Genomic DNA, 13161 nt, shown 5'->3' with positions numbered 1-13161 from the left:
ACAGTCCATGTCAAAACACAGATGCGTGAACAAACCCATTGAATTTAATGGGTCTACATGTGTCCATGCCTCCGCTACACGTGGAAACAAACGCCACATGTACCAGAGACATGGCTGTGTGAAGTTGGCCCTAAGGTAGTATTCACACAGTGCAATTAAAAGTCATGTAATTTTCAATAGTTTGTATTTTAGGTTTCCCCATTGAAAATCACACATAAAAACTTAATTGAGTCTTTATGTTGCCTTCTGTGTGTATTTTCATGTTTCTTTCCTGGGTTCTCCCTCATTTAATATCAGCAGTCATAAAGGACATCCTGTTTCCAACGTTTAAGTGTTACTTTGTAACGACGTTACTCACCCGTGTACGTAATCTACTAATTTCACTACTAATTTGGCTATAGAATTTGAATCTTTGGAACATATTCAGTTAACTGTGTCTGTATACATCTACCGTATATGTAATATTTACATGAAAAGTGATATACGTCTGCTATAATGTGTCCACTTCTGTAAATGATAGGAATATTTTCATTATGTAATATTTACATAAAAGGAAAAAAAATATAAATATTGAAGGCACAAGATGATCAGATATAATATAAAATCACACCCGTGCATAATTTTAATTAAAGGGATACATTATACAACATGAGTAATGCATCAGGGTTCTGTTATTTATTTTTAAGCAGTGAGACACGTACTGTATAATATGAACAGAGGCCAAAATATACATAAAATCTCCATTCCACTACCGTCCCATTCAGTGCCTTCACCGTGTTGCAGGTGCCAGGCCGGTTAAAGGGCAGAGAAGCACTGTTGAAGGGTTAATGTGTGCATCATGTTATTGCTGTCAATATGAATACAGCTCTGCATACGTGCTAGCACTGTGTTATATATGAAAGACTTGATGCTAATGTGAACAGAGCCTTGCTTTACCCAACCTATTGCAATGTGAATGGCTCCATAGCTCAGGGGTTAGAGCACTAGTCTTGTAAACCAGGGGTCGCGAGTTCAAATCTCGCTGGGGCCTATCTTTTCTATTGCTACTTTACGGTAAGATTTAAAGGGAACCTGTCACAAGGTTTTCTCAATATAAACTAAGGTCACAACCTTTTTCACCGAAGACTATCAACCTGTATATCCCATAAACGGCTTTTTATAATCAGCTGATATGGCTCTGCGGCCTGGTCCAATGGGCATTGCCGATCCTGCTTGAAATCCCCTCTCTACCAGAAATCTCCACCCTCCTGACCTGTTTCATGCAGATGATCCATCTTACGTCACTGCAAACAGCAGCCCCCAATCTCTCTAGTGCACAGGCGTACATCGCTCTGCTAAAGGCAGAACAAAGTACTGTAGTCCACAGGCGCCCACTTTACTTCTGGGTCATCAGCGCGTTTATGTCTTCATGCCACAAATACAGCTCCACAAAATAATTGATGGTTCTTGGGATGTATGCATGTACTGATTGTGATTCTGATGACGTATTCATGTACTAATGGTGGTTCTGGTGAAATATTCATGTACTGATGGTGGTTTTAAGGATGTTTTCATGTACTTCTGATAGCTCTGGTGATAAAGATTCTGGTGATGTTTTCATTCAAAATCATCATCATTACATATATAGAACACCAGAGTAATCAATAGTACATGTATATGACACCGGTATACGGGAGGCCGCGGGCATTCAGCAATATTAGTTTTTGTTTTCCCCAGAGTGTGAAACAGGAGGCAGGAGCTAGAACCCTAAGTGGGTGTCTACCCTGCCTACCCCTTGTCCCGGCCCTGCATCAATCAGTGTCTGCAGGATTCCAAAATAAATAGAAAAGCTATAATCAGAGATCCAAAGTCAAAAGCAAGTCACACTTTCTTTCCATGATTTTCAGGAAAAGTGCTAAAGACACCGCTTTACTTCCGAGGCATTAGCTCATTTTTGTCCTCTTACGGCGCATGCGCATTACATCAGCAGGTCAGAATAAAGTACGCCTCTGCAACAGTGAGATAGGGGGGGCTGTGTGGATGATGTAGAATGCATCATTACCATGAAGCAGGGCAGGAGGACAACGATTGCAGGGAGAGAGGAGGTGCCGAGCAAGACCAGAAATCCCCATTGAACCGCACTGTATGAGGGGATTCTAAAAGCTATTATTTGGGATTTGCAGAGGAGGTTGGGGCTTCTATAGAGGTTGGAAGACTACTGTAGAAGAGGCGGTAAAGGTGGTGACCTTAGTTTATATTGGGAAAACCTGGTGGCAGATTCCCTTTAATGTAGTTCCCCACAAGATTATGTATAAAGAAGCACAACTGGCGAACCAGCAACAGTGATACTCTTAGGGAGAGAATGCTACCCCATCTTCTGATCCCATAGAAAAGCTATTGTAGCACTTATTGCTGAAAATATGAAAACTGGCTACAATAGAAGTATACAAGAATCAGGGTATTGCACCTTGCTGCAAATTGGACAACTGGAAATAAATGTCAAAAAAAAGCACTATAGCAAGAAGATAAGCCAGCAGAGGTGTGATATTCTGGGCACTGTTTTGCTTGGATATCTTGGTTCTTGGCATTCATCTGAAAGCTACTTTGACATGTATCTCCAAGCTAAATATTTTTGCAGACTGAGAGTGTGACGCCCTGGACTTGCCAGGTAGTCACAGATAGACCCCCGCACTACACCTGTCCCCCCTCCCAAAAAAGGTGTCATCAGCCAACCATTAAAACCTAGTCACCTCCCTCAGTGCTTGATGAACACACCAGGGGGCGGAGCCAGGCAGTTGACCATGCCCACCGAGGAGTTCAGAGGGCCTAAGGCAGGAAACAGATCAGTTTAACAGTTGAGTTGTTGAGTAGTCAGTAGTGAGTGTGGAAGCAGGCCTGTGCCCAGGTCTGCAGCAGTCTGACAGGTGCCGGGGTTGGAGCCCGGGCACCTTTGGCTAGGAGGCAAATGGTGGCCTTAGCCTGCAGGAGCCGGGAAGACGGCTCGGTGGAACCGTGGTGGACCGGGACAGGGTAGTGGCCCGCCGGTACCAACCCGGGGAACCGACTCGGAAACCGGAGAACACAGGGGGGTACTCAGACCCTGAAACGAGGTCCAGAATCCACTGGACTGAGTTAATTAACTGATTGCAGTCTGGACTATAGGTCCTTTCCCACCCAAGTCCCGACTGAAGACAACAGCCCACCGAGGGGGATAGAAAGCCACCGCACAGGCAGAGAGATCCCACGGGCCAGTGTCTGCGGGCAAAAGGGCTCTCCCGACATTCACAAAGCCAGGGAGACAACACGGTGCAGAAGAAAGGCCAAGACCACCGAACCGGGTGAGGGACCAGACGCACCCGGCTGCGGGCACCGACCACCATCAACTTGGTTTACCAGAGACTTGTGTGTGTCAATAACAGTGAGTACAACAGTGCCATCCGGCCGCGCACTGCCTGCACCGCCCAGCTACCCCCAACGGGTCCCGGGGCCACCATCCCTGCCCACGGAGGGGTTAACATCTTGCTGCACTACCATCTCCCCCGGGTGCCCCGTAACTGCAGCAGTGGTGCCTACCTCCTCCACATCCTGTGGGTGGCGTCACGAACTCAAGCGCGGCTCTGGCCGTACACCTACCTAACCCCCACCAAAACCACCAGCATCCCCTTTCAGAGCGAAGTGACCCCGGGTCCGGAGGCGCTCGAGCCACCCACCAACGAGCCCGGATCTGAGTGGCTCGACTGCAGCCGACCGCGGGGCGGTACAAGTACACCACTTCATGCTATTCCTATTTCCTAAAGACATTGTCCTCTTTTTTTTTTTTTTTTAGCAGGGTAATGGGCCCTGCAACACTGCAAAAATTGTTCATGAATGGTTTGAAGAACATGACAAGATGTTGACGTGACCGACAAAATCTCCAGGATCTCAAAGTGTTGGAAAAAAAATCTAGTTCAAGTACAATCCACAGAGGCTCTTACAATTTACATGATTTACAAATCCATGCCTTCATAAGTCTGAGCTGTTTTGGCACACCCACTATCATGCGCACCCACAAACAAAGCCATCAGCTGCCGGCATATTTGCTGCTTCACAAGTCCGAGATTTATGGACATGGGAAGCAGTGAATATTCATATTCTTTAATAGTGGCACTTATGACCATCTAGTTTCTGCAAGAAGCCGGCTGCTGGGTGATGATCACGTGTGCTGCTATTAAAGAATATTAATATTGACTGCTCCCCCATGACCATAATCCCGCCCACTTCTCAGTATCTGATTCAGTGCAAAGAGGTGGGGGTAATTATGGGCATGGGGAGCAGTGAATATTCATATCCTTAATCAGCGGGCACATTGTAGTGCAGCAACCCGAAAGGACGCAGGCACATTGTAGTGCAGCAATCTGAAGCAGGTACTGTGGTCAAGCCCCTTCAGTTTACGGGCCTCATAGCAGTCGCATACCGACATTGACGGTATGCCACTGTAGGTAACAGGCAATAGACTGCAGGGGCAGACAGTTAATGTTGGGACTGGCCCACCATGGCCATGGGAGGGGTCAAGTAAACAAAAAGGTGATGGTTCTTGCTAGACAGTGTAGTTGGGATTAGTAGCTGAGAGTGACCTTGTGTGAAGAACATTTGAAGAATAATCAGCTGGCTGTCGAGGCTGTATGCATTGGGGGACTTGTGGCATGAAGAGAGAGAGATCGGACGGGATTCGTGTGAACCCTGATAGTGGGTTGGAACAGACAAGAACATCAAATGGGATGAATATTGACCCTCAGACAGAGCGGCCCCAGGTAATTGGAGGCGGTGTGCAGTGAGAGCCAGGCCCTTTTCAACCATAAAGGGATTGAGTGACATTTACTCGCATGTTAGTCTAGTCCACGACCTGACCAGGGTTTCGGTAGATGAACAGAAGCTTAAGGCCTTACTCTGGGAATAATGGAACCTGTATAGAAACTGGACTTGGCGCTGCTGTTAGGGGAGGGGACAGTCAATACTATCCTGGTTTATTGGACTGGGTTGCACTGGGCCTTTCGGGACCAGGAATAATGGAAGAACCTCTGTGACCACTTGACACATGTCTGACAAGGTGTGGTGAAACTGAAATGTACTGGCGGTGTTATGCCCACTATCTGCTGTGTAGCGCTGTAATTGAAGAAGTGTTGATACTGTTTAGTAAAGAACTGTTGCAGAAAAAGAACTGTTCGTCTTTCAAGTTGATTGTTGGTATTGGCCAGCCGCTAACAGCAGCAACATGTGGCCTGCACCGTCACACAGCCCACACTACCGAAATCCACATATCCAACCAGGACCATGTCTTCTAGGTAGAGTTCCTGGCTTCCTTCATTACGATGTTCAATATTATCGTACAAGTGCTATCCATGACTTTCACGGATATCTCTTGTACTTGTGATGATAGTCTATGGGGCCTGTAAGAAAAATTATAGCCTCACTAAAGTAACATTGGTTAAGTTGTTGACAGCCACAAAAATGTCTCTACACAAAGGGCATAAGCTCTGCTTACTCCTATTGCAGGAACCATAGGTGGTCTCCTGAAACAATAGTGAGAGATGTAAATAGTGACATCTCTGCCTAAAGGCCCCGTCACACTAAGCAACATCGCTAGCAACATCGCTGCTAACGAACAACTTTTGTGACGTTGCTAGTGATGTTGCTGTGTGTGACATCCAGCAACAACCTGGCCCCTGCTGTGAGGTCGTTGGTTGTTGCTGAATGTCCTGGACCATTTTTTAGTTGTTGCTGTCCCGCTGTGAAGCACAGATCACTGTGTGTGACAGCGAGACAGCAACAACTAAATGTGCAGGCAGCAGGAGCCGGCTTCTGCGGAGGCTGGTAACCAATGTAAACATCGGGTAACCAAGAAGCCCTGTCCTTGGTTACCCGATATTTACCTTCGATACCAGCCTCCGCCGCTCTCACTGTCAGTGCCGGCTCCTGCTCTGTGCACATGTAGCTAGGTGCAGGACACATCGGGTTAATTAACCCGATGTGTGCTGTAGCTAGGAGAGCAGGGAGCCAGCGCTAAGCAGTGTGCACTGCTCCCTGCTCTGTGCACATTTAGCTGCAGCACACATCGGGTAATTAACCCGATGTGTGCTGTAACTAGGAGAGCAGGGAGCCAGCGCTAAGCGGTGTGCGCTGCTCCCTGTTCTCTGCACGTGTAGCTCCGTGCGCTGGTAACCAAGGTAAATATCGGGTTGGTTACCGATATTTACCTTAGTTACCAAGCGCAGCATCTTCCACGCGGCGCTGGGGGCTTGTCACTGGTTGCTGGTGAGCTCACCAGCAACTCGTGTAGCCACGCTCCAGCGATCCCTGCCAGGTCAGGTTGCTGGTCGGATCGCTGGAGCGTCGCAGTGTGACATCTCACCAGCAACCTCCTAGCAACTTACCAGCGATCCCTATCGTTGTTGGGATCGCTGGTAAGTTGCTTAGTGTGACGGTACCTTAAGGAGCCAAGCTTCAAAGAGTGGCAAGATGGTCATTGCTGGATATTTCCTAGTTACTGTGAGACTAGTCACTACACAGTCAAGTCATGAGGCAGGGTAGTCAAACATTCCAGGGACAGATACAAGGAAAACACGTCAATTAGTAAGGGGACAGACAGAGGCATATTTAGGTCACGGTCCATAGTCAAAATACCTTGGGTATAGCAGATCAAAGCAAGGAGACAAGGCAAGCGTAGAGTCAGAAGAGATCCAAGGTCTGGCAGCAATAGATCAGAACACAGACCATAGATAAACTAAGCCAACCAGCACCACTGAGCAGAATACTATGACTGGTAGTGTTCTGGGATTAACTGCTCAGCTAAGTAGCTGAGCAATCATAGAGAACAGGGAACACCTGAAGAAACCCAGCACCTCCCAGTGTCAGATTGGACAACTGAGCTGTCACTCAACACACAGACAGCTCACAATGACCCAGTGTTAGGCTATGTCCGCACGTTGCTTTTTACCTGCTTTTTTGCTGCTTTTTCAACTGCAGCGTTTAATGCCAAAATGGTTGTGTTCTGCTTTTCAAGCAAAGTCTATGGGAATTTGGGTTTCTTGTCCGCACTATGCAGTTCAAACTGCAGCCTTTTTGTTGCAGAACTTTGGTCAAAAACTCAGCTTTGCAGTGCAAAACCCAAATGGCAAAAACAATTGACATGTCAATTGTTTTTGCCATTTGGGTTTTGCACTGCAAAGCTGAGTTTTTGACCAAAGTTCTGCAACAAAAAGGCTGCAGTTTGAACTGCATAGTGCGGACAAGAAACCCAAATTCCCATAGACTTTGCTTGAAAAGCAGAACACAACCATTTTGGCATTAAACGCTGCAGTTGAAAAAGCAGCAAAAAAGCAGGTAAAAAGCAGGTAAAAAGCAACGTGCGGACATAGCCTTATGTTGGCCCGGCGAGCAGAGATGTTTAGCGAACCCACTGGGCCACAGCACACAGAAAACCCAGAGGGGCTTGACTACGGACCTGAGCCTGGTCTTCTCCTGATCCATTAATGGTGAGGGTGTTACGCTGCAGGTATGAGTCTGGGTGCCTCGGGAATACTGGCGCTGCGTCGGCTGGCCCCAGGGGGTATGGGAGCGATAGTCTCTGCCAGTAGGTTACAGCAACAGCAGATGTCGAGATTCCATTCGGGAAGGATGGTACAGCAGCTGTGACCGGTGTGGATACTTGCAGAGACTGGTAAGCCGGTCGGCATGGATGGTAGCGACAGCAGTGGAACAGCAAGGTAGCACAGCACAGAAATATAAAGAAGTGTCAGCAGCAGCAGACAGCACAATATCAGCAGCAGCAGTGCTAAGGGACCTGACAACTAGCAATGACTCTAACTAAACTCCCAGGTACCAGTAATAAGGCAAATGTGCCTTAAGTACCTGCAACCTCCCAGCTGACCTGGGAGGTACGTCTGAGTTAGGAGAATGCTGGCCCTTTAAGAAAGGGGACGTGGCCACGGGTGTGCCCTATGGGCAGAGGCCGCAAGGTGTACAGATGCGCCGGGAGGCAGCAGTATGGGACGGAGATGGGACCACCGGCGCAGGATGCCTGGACAGTTGAGGAAACCGACATCCTCGCCGGGGGACTGGAGCAGGAGAGTGCAAGGACACTGGCATGGGTGTTACAGCCAGCACCAGATTGGACGACCAAGCTATCACTCACCAAACTGACAAATCAGCACTCCTTGATTCCATAGCACAGAAGTCACTCATTGCGTTCTATATGAACTGAGCAGAGGAATTGTTACAGTATCCCATCCTCTAGGGGGGGGGCACTGGACTCCTAGGTTTCTCAGTAAAGTTACGAGGGAAGGCCCTGACCAAATGTCCAGCCTTCCAACTGTGCCACAACACTGGCTCAAACTGGAGGGGCGTAACTAAACTATAGCGCCGGTGTCCCTGCAGCAGAGATGCAGGGTGAATGTAATAGAGAGGCCGTTGCCGTTCCAGCAATGTTTGAACCTGCGGGCAAGGTGCCCACATGACCTTGCTATGACATGCGAACCCTGCAACCAATCAGCTCTGGCTTGATTGCTTGCAGAGCTCACGTGTCGTAGTGTGTGTTCCAGGAATGCGGGGTCAGACATCGCTGGAACAGCGCCAGCATCGGAGGTATTAGGCTATGTGCGCACGTTGCGTACTGGCCCTGCAGAAATTTCTGCAGCGATTTAAAGAGCACACATGCGCTTCAAATCGCTGCAGAAACAGTCCGTAATGAAAAGAAAAAAAGCCGATTCCATGCGCTCTGACTGCAGCCCCTCCCATAGACAGGGCGGGGGATGCAGGCAAAGCGCAGGAAAGAAGTGACATGTCACTTCTTAGAAAATGCGCTTCGGGCAGCAGCCGAAGCGCAGCGCTCTAATACGCCACGTGCGCACGACTCCTGCACAATCTCCATAGATTGTGCAGAGGACGCAGGACGCATGCAGTTACGCTGCGGTGCAGATAGCAGCGTAACTGCATGCAATTACGCAACGTGCACACATAGCCTTAGGCGGGCTTTGCACGTTGCGACATCGCAAGCCAATGCTACGATGTCGCACGTGATAGTCCCCACCTCCGTCGCAGGTACGATATCTTGTGATAGCTGGCGTAGCGAAAATTATCGCTACGCCAGCTTCACATGCACTCACCTGCCCTGCGACCGTCGCTCTGGCCGGTGAACCGCCTCCTTCCTAAGGGGGCGGGTCATGCGGCGTCATAGCGACGTCACACGGCAGGCGGCCAATAGCGGCGGTGGGGCGGAGATGAGCAGGATGTAAACATCCCGCCCACCTCCTTCCTTCCGCATTGTGGCCGGCGGCAGGTAAGCTGATGTTCCTCCTGCAGCTTCTCACACAGCGATGTGTGCTGCCGCAGGAACGAGGAACTACATCGTACCTGTCGCAGCACCGGCATTATAGAAATGTCGGAGCCTGCACCGATGATATGATAACGACGCTTTTGCGCTCGTTAATCGTATCATCTAGGATTTTCACACTACAACATCGCAAGTGACGCCGGATGTGCGTCACTTTCGATTTGACCCCACCGACATTGCACCTGCGATGTCGTAGTGTGCAAAGCCACCCTTCAGGTACCGTCACACTAAGCAACATCGCTAGCAACATCACTGCTGAGGCACAACTTGCTAGTGATGTCGCTGTGTGTGACATCCAGCAACAACCTGGCCCCTGCTGTGAGGTCGCTGGTTGTTGCTGAATGTCGTGGACCAGAGTTGTTGCTCTCCCACTGTGAAGCACACATCGCTGTGTGTGACAGCGACAGAGCAACAACTAAATGTGCAGGCAGCAGGAGCCGGCTTCTGTGGATGCTGGTAACCACGGTAAACAGTGGGTAACCAAGAAGCCCTTCCCTTGGTTACCCGATATTTACCTTCATTACCAGCGTCCGCCACTCTCAGCTGTCAGTGCCGGCTCCCTGCTCTCTGCACACGTAGCCGGACTACACAAGGAGAAGGTGAAAGCTGTCCGGAAGAAGGCCCGACAGGTGAGGCCCGTCGCTCCCGAACCCCAGGCCTCGGCTGAGGCAGCACAGGGTTGCCGCTGCAGAGCAGCAATACAGGCCACGTCACTGCAGGGCTCCCCAGCCTCAAAGGCACCGGTCGTAGCTGGTGCGGGGAAGCTCCAGCAGGGCCTGACCCTCGCGCAGCGGGAGCAGGCGGATGCTCCGTATTGGGAGCGGCAGCCGAACCAGCTGGGCCGAGAAATTGCAGCCCGGGAACGGCAGAGAGCAGAAGTGCTGGCCCGCACCATCCACGAAAAAGAAAATTTGCGGAGTGCCACCTTCCGGGTGTGGGGCCAGACCTATGAAGGCCAAGTCCGCTGGTTTGACCCCCAGCGTGGATGGGGGTTCGTCTTTGAACCGGGCCTGGAGGCCGAAATCTTTGTATCCCGTCGGGACGTTAACTCCCACCTCCCGATGAGTCATACACACGTCACTGCGGGGAGAGGGGCTGGTTTGCCCTCAATGTGAAGAGGAAGGAAAGCCGTGATGTTCCAAGGCGGCCCCAGTCCCCTACCCCACCGTACAGCTCGGAAGTCTTGATCAAGGAGTACGAAGAAAATTAAAGTGCGGTAGCGGTTCCCGGCTACCATGTTGAAGTCCCCGTTGGGACCCTGACTGCCCGTCCCCGTTGGGACTTTTGTTGCCCCATTTCACAAAAACAAAGCCAAGAACTTGCAGGCCACCCAAAAACTTTTGGGTTTGTAAATAATACCCCCCCCTTAACCGGTTGTCCGGTTTCACCGCCCAGTCACCATTGGCAAGGAGGCAGAGTGGCCGCCTGCAGGAGACCGGGAAGATGACCGGTGGAACCGTAAGGGACCGGGACAGGGTAGTGGCCCACCGGAACCGAACCAGGGAGCCAACTGGATACCGGACCACCAGGCAGGGTACTCAGACCCAGTACAAAGCCCTGAACTGACAGGGCCGTGTCAAATCAACTGATTGCGGACTGGACTTAAGGACCTATCCCACACAAGTCCCGTTAGAAGACAACAGCCCAACCATACCGGGTAAAGCCACCGCCAAGGCATAGAGACCCAAAGGGCCAGCGTCTGCGGGCAAACTGGCTCCTATGCCATATACAAGTCGGGGAGCGGACTACCGATGTCTAGGCATAGGAGTCAAATATTTACACAGAGGTGCAGGAGAAAGGCGGAAACCCCCAACCTATTCTGGGAGAAGCTGCAGCCGGCTGCGGGCACCGTTCATCACTCCGGTTGGTTTACCAGAGACTCCAGTGTCTTGTGTCAGAGTGAGTACACCAGTGCCATCAGGCACCGCACCGCACTGCACCGCAACACTTCACCTTGCACCCCGACCCTCACCTACCGGGCCCCGGGACCAACACCCCCTACCCACAGAGGGGTCAACACCTAGCTGCGCCATTACACCGCTCCCGGGAGCCCCCATACCTTCACCGCAGCGGTGGTGCCTACAATCACCACAACCCGTGGGTGGCGTCATAAACTATCATCCCAAACCAAGCCACCGCGGCCCCGACCGCGGGACTCCTCACCCAAATCCCCGCGTGTAGCGCCAACTCCCTTGCAGAGCTACGTGACCCCCAGGTCCGTGAGAGGCTCGAGCCAACACCCGCAGTACGAGCACGGATCCAAACGGCTCGGCAGTCGCAGCTGAGCCCGCGGGGCGGTACACATTCTAGGAAGGTGCACCTTGTTCCTTGACTCCCCTTCCAGACCCCAAAAATAACTTTATAAAACATGACCCCCACGTTTGCTAATTACCTGTGTGGCTCAGATGGGCATGCTTATTTTTTGCTCCTGTCCCCCTCCTGCCGCTGATCGCCGTCCTCCTTTCTTGATTGACGTGATGACGCCTCCGTCATCATCCTCGTTGCATTTTCAAATCTCACGCCTGTGCAGTTATGTCGGCTCGCGCAGGCGCAGTTCGCTCTGCCATATCGCGGGCAGAGCAGAAAACATAGCTGCCCTCGGGCATGCTGGTGAGCTAAATGCGCAAAATTATAGTCGGCGCTGTGCATGACCTCACCAGCGTCATCCTCGTACCCGACCAAAATCTTGCGTCAATCTAGAAAGGAGGACGGAGAACAGCAGCAGGAGGGGGGACAGGAGCAGAAAATGAACCCGCCCATCTGAGCCCCACAGGTAATTAGCATACGTGGGGGTCATGTTTTATAAAGTTATTTTTGGGGTCTGGAAGGGGAGTCAGGGCCAAGGTGCACCTTCATAGAATGCAGCCCAGGAGCTGCAGAAGCTGACACTTTTAGTTTAATAGTGAAAAATCTGGTGACAGGTTCCCTTTAACAAGAGCAAAAACAAAAATGCATGTGAAAAAACACTTAAACGCAATAAAAATGCACATTTTTTCAGCTGCTTTTTATTTCCTTCCAAAACATGCTTCTTTACAAATAAATAAACGAATATTTAAATAAATAACAAATAAAGAAACGGGCAAATGATGATGATTGGACAACCCCTTTAAAGGGAACCTGTCACCACTTTTTTGGCGTATAAGCTGCGGCCACCACCACCGGGCTCTTATATACAACATTCTAACATGCTGTATATAAGAGCCCAGGCCGCTGTGTAGAACATTAAAATCACTTTATAATGCTTACCTAACGGTCACTGCGGTGGATGTGGCTCAAATGGGCACTCTCGTCCTCAAGTGCTGGTGCTTCCTCTTCGGCCATCTTCGTCCTCTTTCTGAAGCTGCGGTGCATGACGCGTCTACGTCATACACAGTCGCCGGTCCTGCGCAGGCGCACTACAATACTTTGATCTGCCCTGCTCAGGACCTGAATGTCGGCGAGTGTGTATGACGTCGGACGCATCTTGCACCGCGGCTTCAGAAGATGGAGGACAAAAATGGCTGAAAGAGGAGGCGCCGACACCGTAGGACAGACGTCTATCTGAGCCACATCCACCGCAGCGACCAGTTTAGGTGAGCATTATAAAGTGTTTTTATGTTCTACACAGCGGTCTGGGCTCTTATATACAGCATTCTGTATATAAGAGCCCGGGGGTGGTGGCTGCAGCTTAGAGACCCCAAATCTGGTGACAGGTTCCCTTTAAGATGTGGCTCAGATTATATGTGGAGAGTGTGGTCACATCCTGTAGCTGAGTAAAGGCTCCTTCTATAAGGCTATGTGCGCACGTTGCGTACTGTCACTGCAGAAATTTCTGC

This window comes from Anomaloglossus baeobatrachus, chromosome 10, assembly GCF_048569485.1.
Source record: "Anomaloglossus baeobatrachus isolate aAnoBae1 chromosome 10, aAnoBae1.hap1, whole genome shotgun sequence".
Lineage (NCBI taxonomy): Eukaryota > Metazoa > Chordata > Amphibia > Anura > Aromobatidae > Anomaloglossus > Anomaloglossus baeobatrachus.
This window is presented reverse-complemented; position numbering follows the sequence as displayed.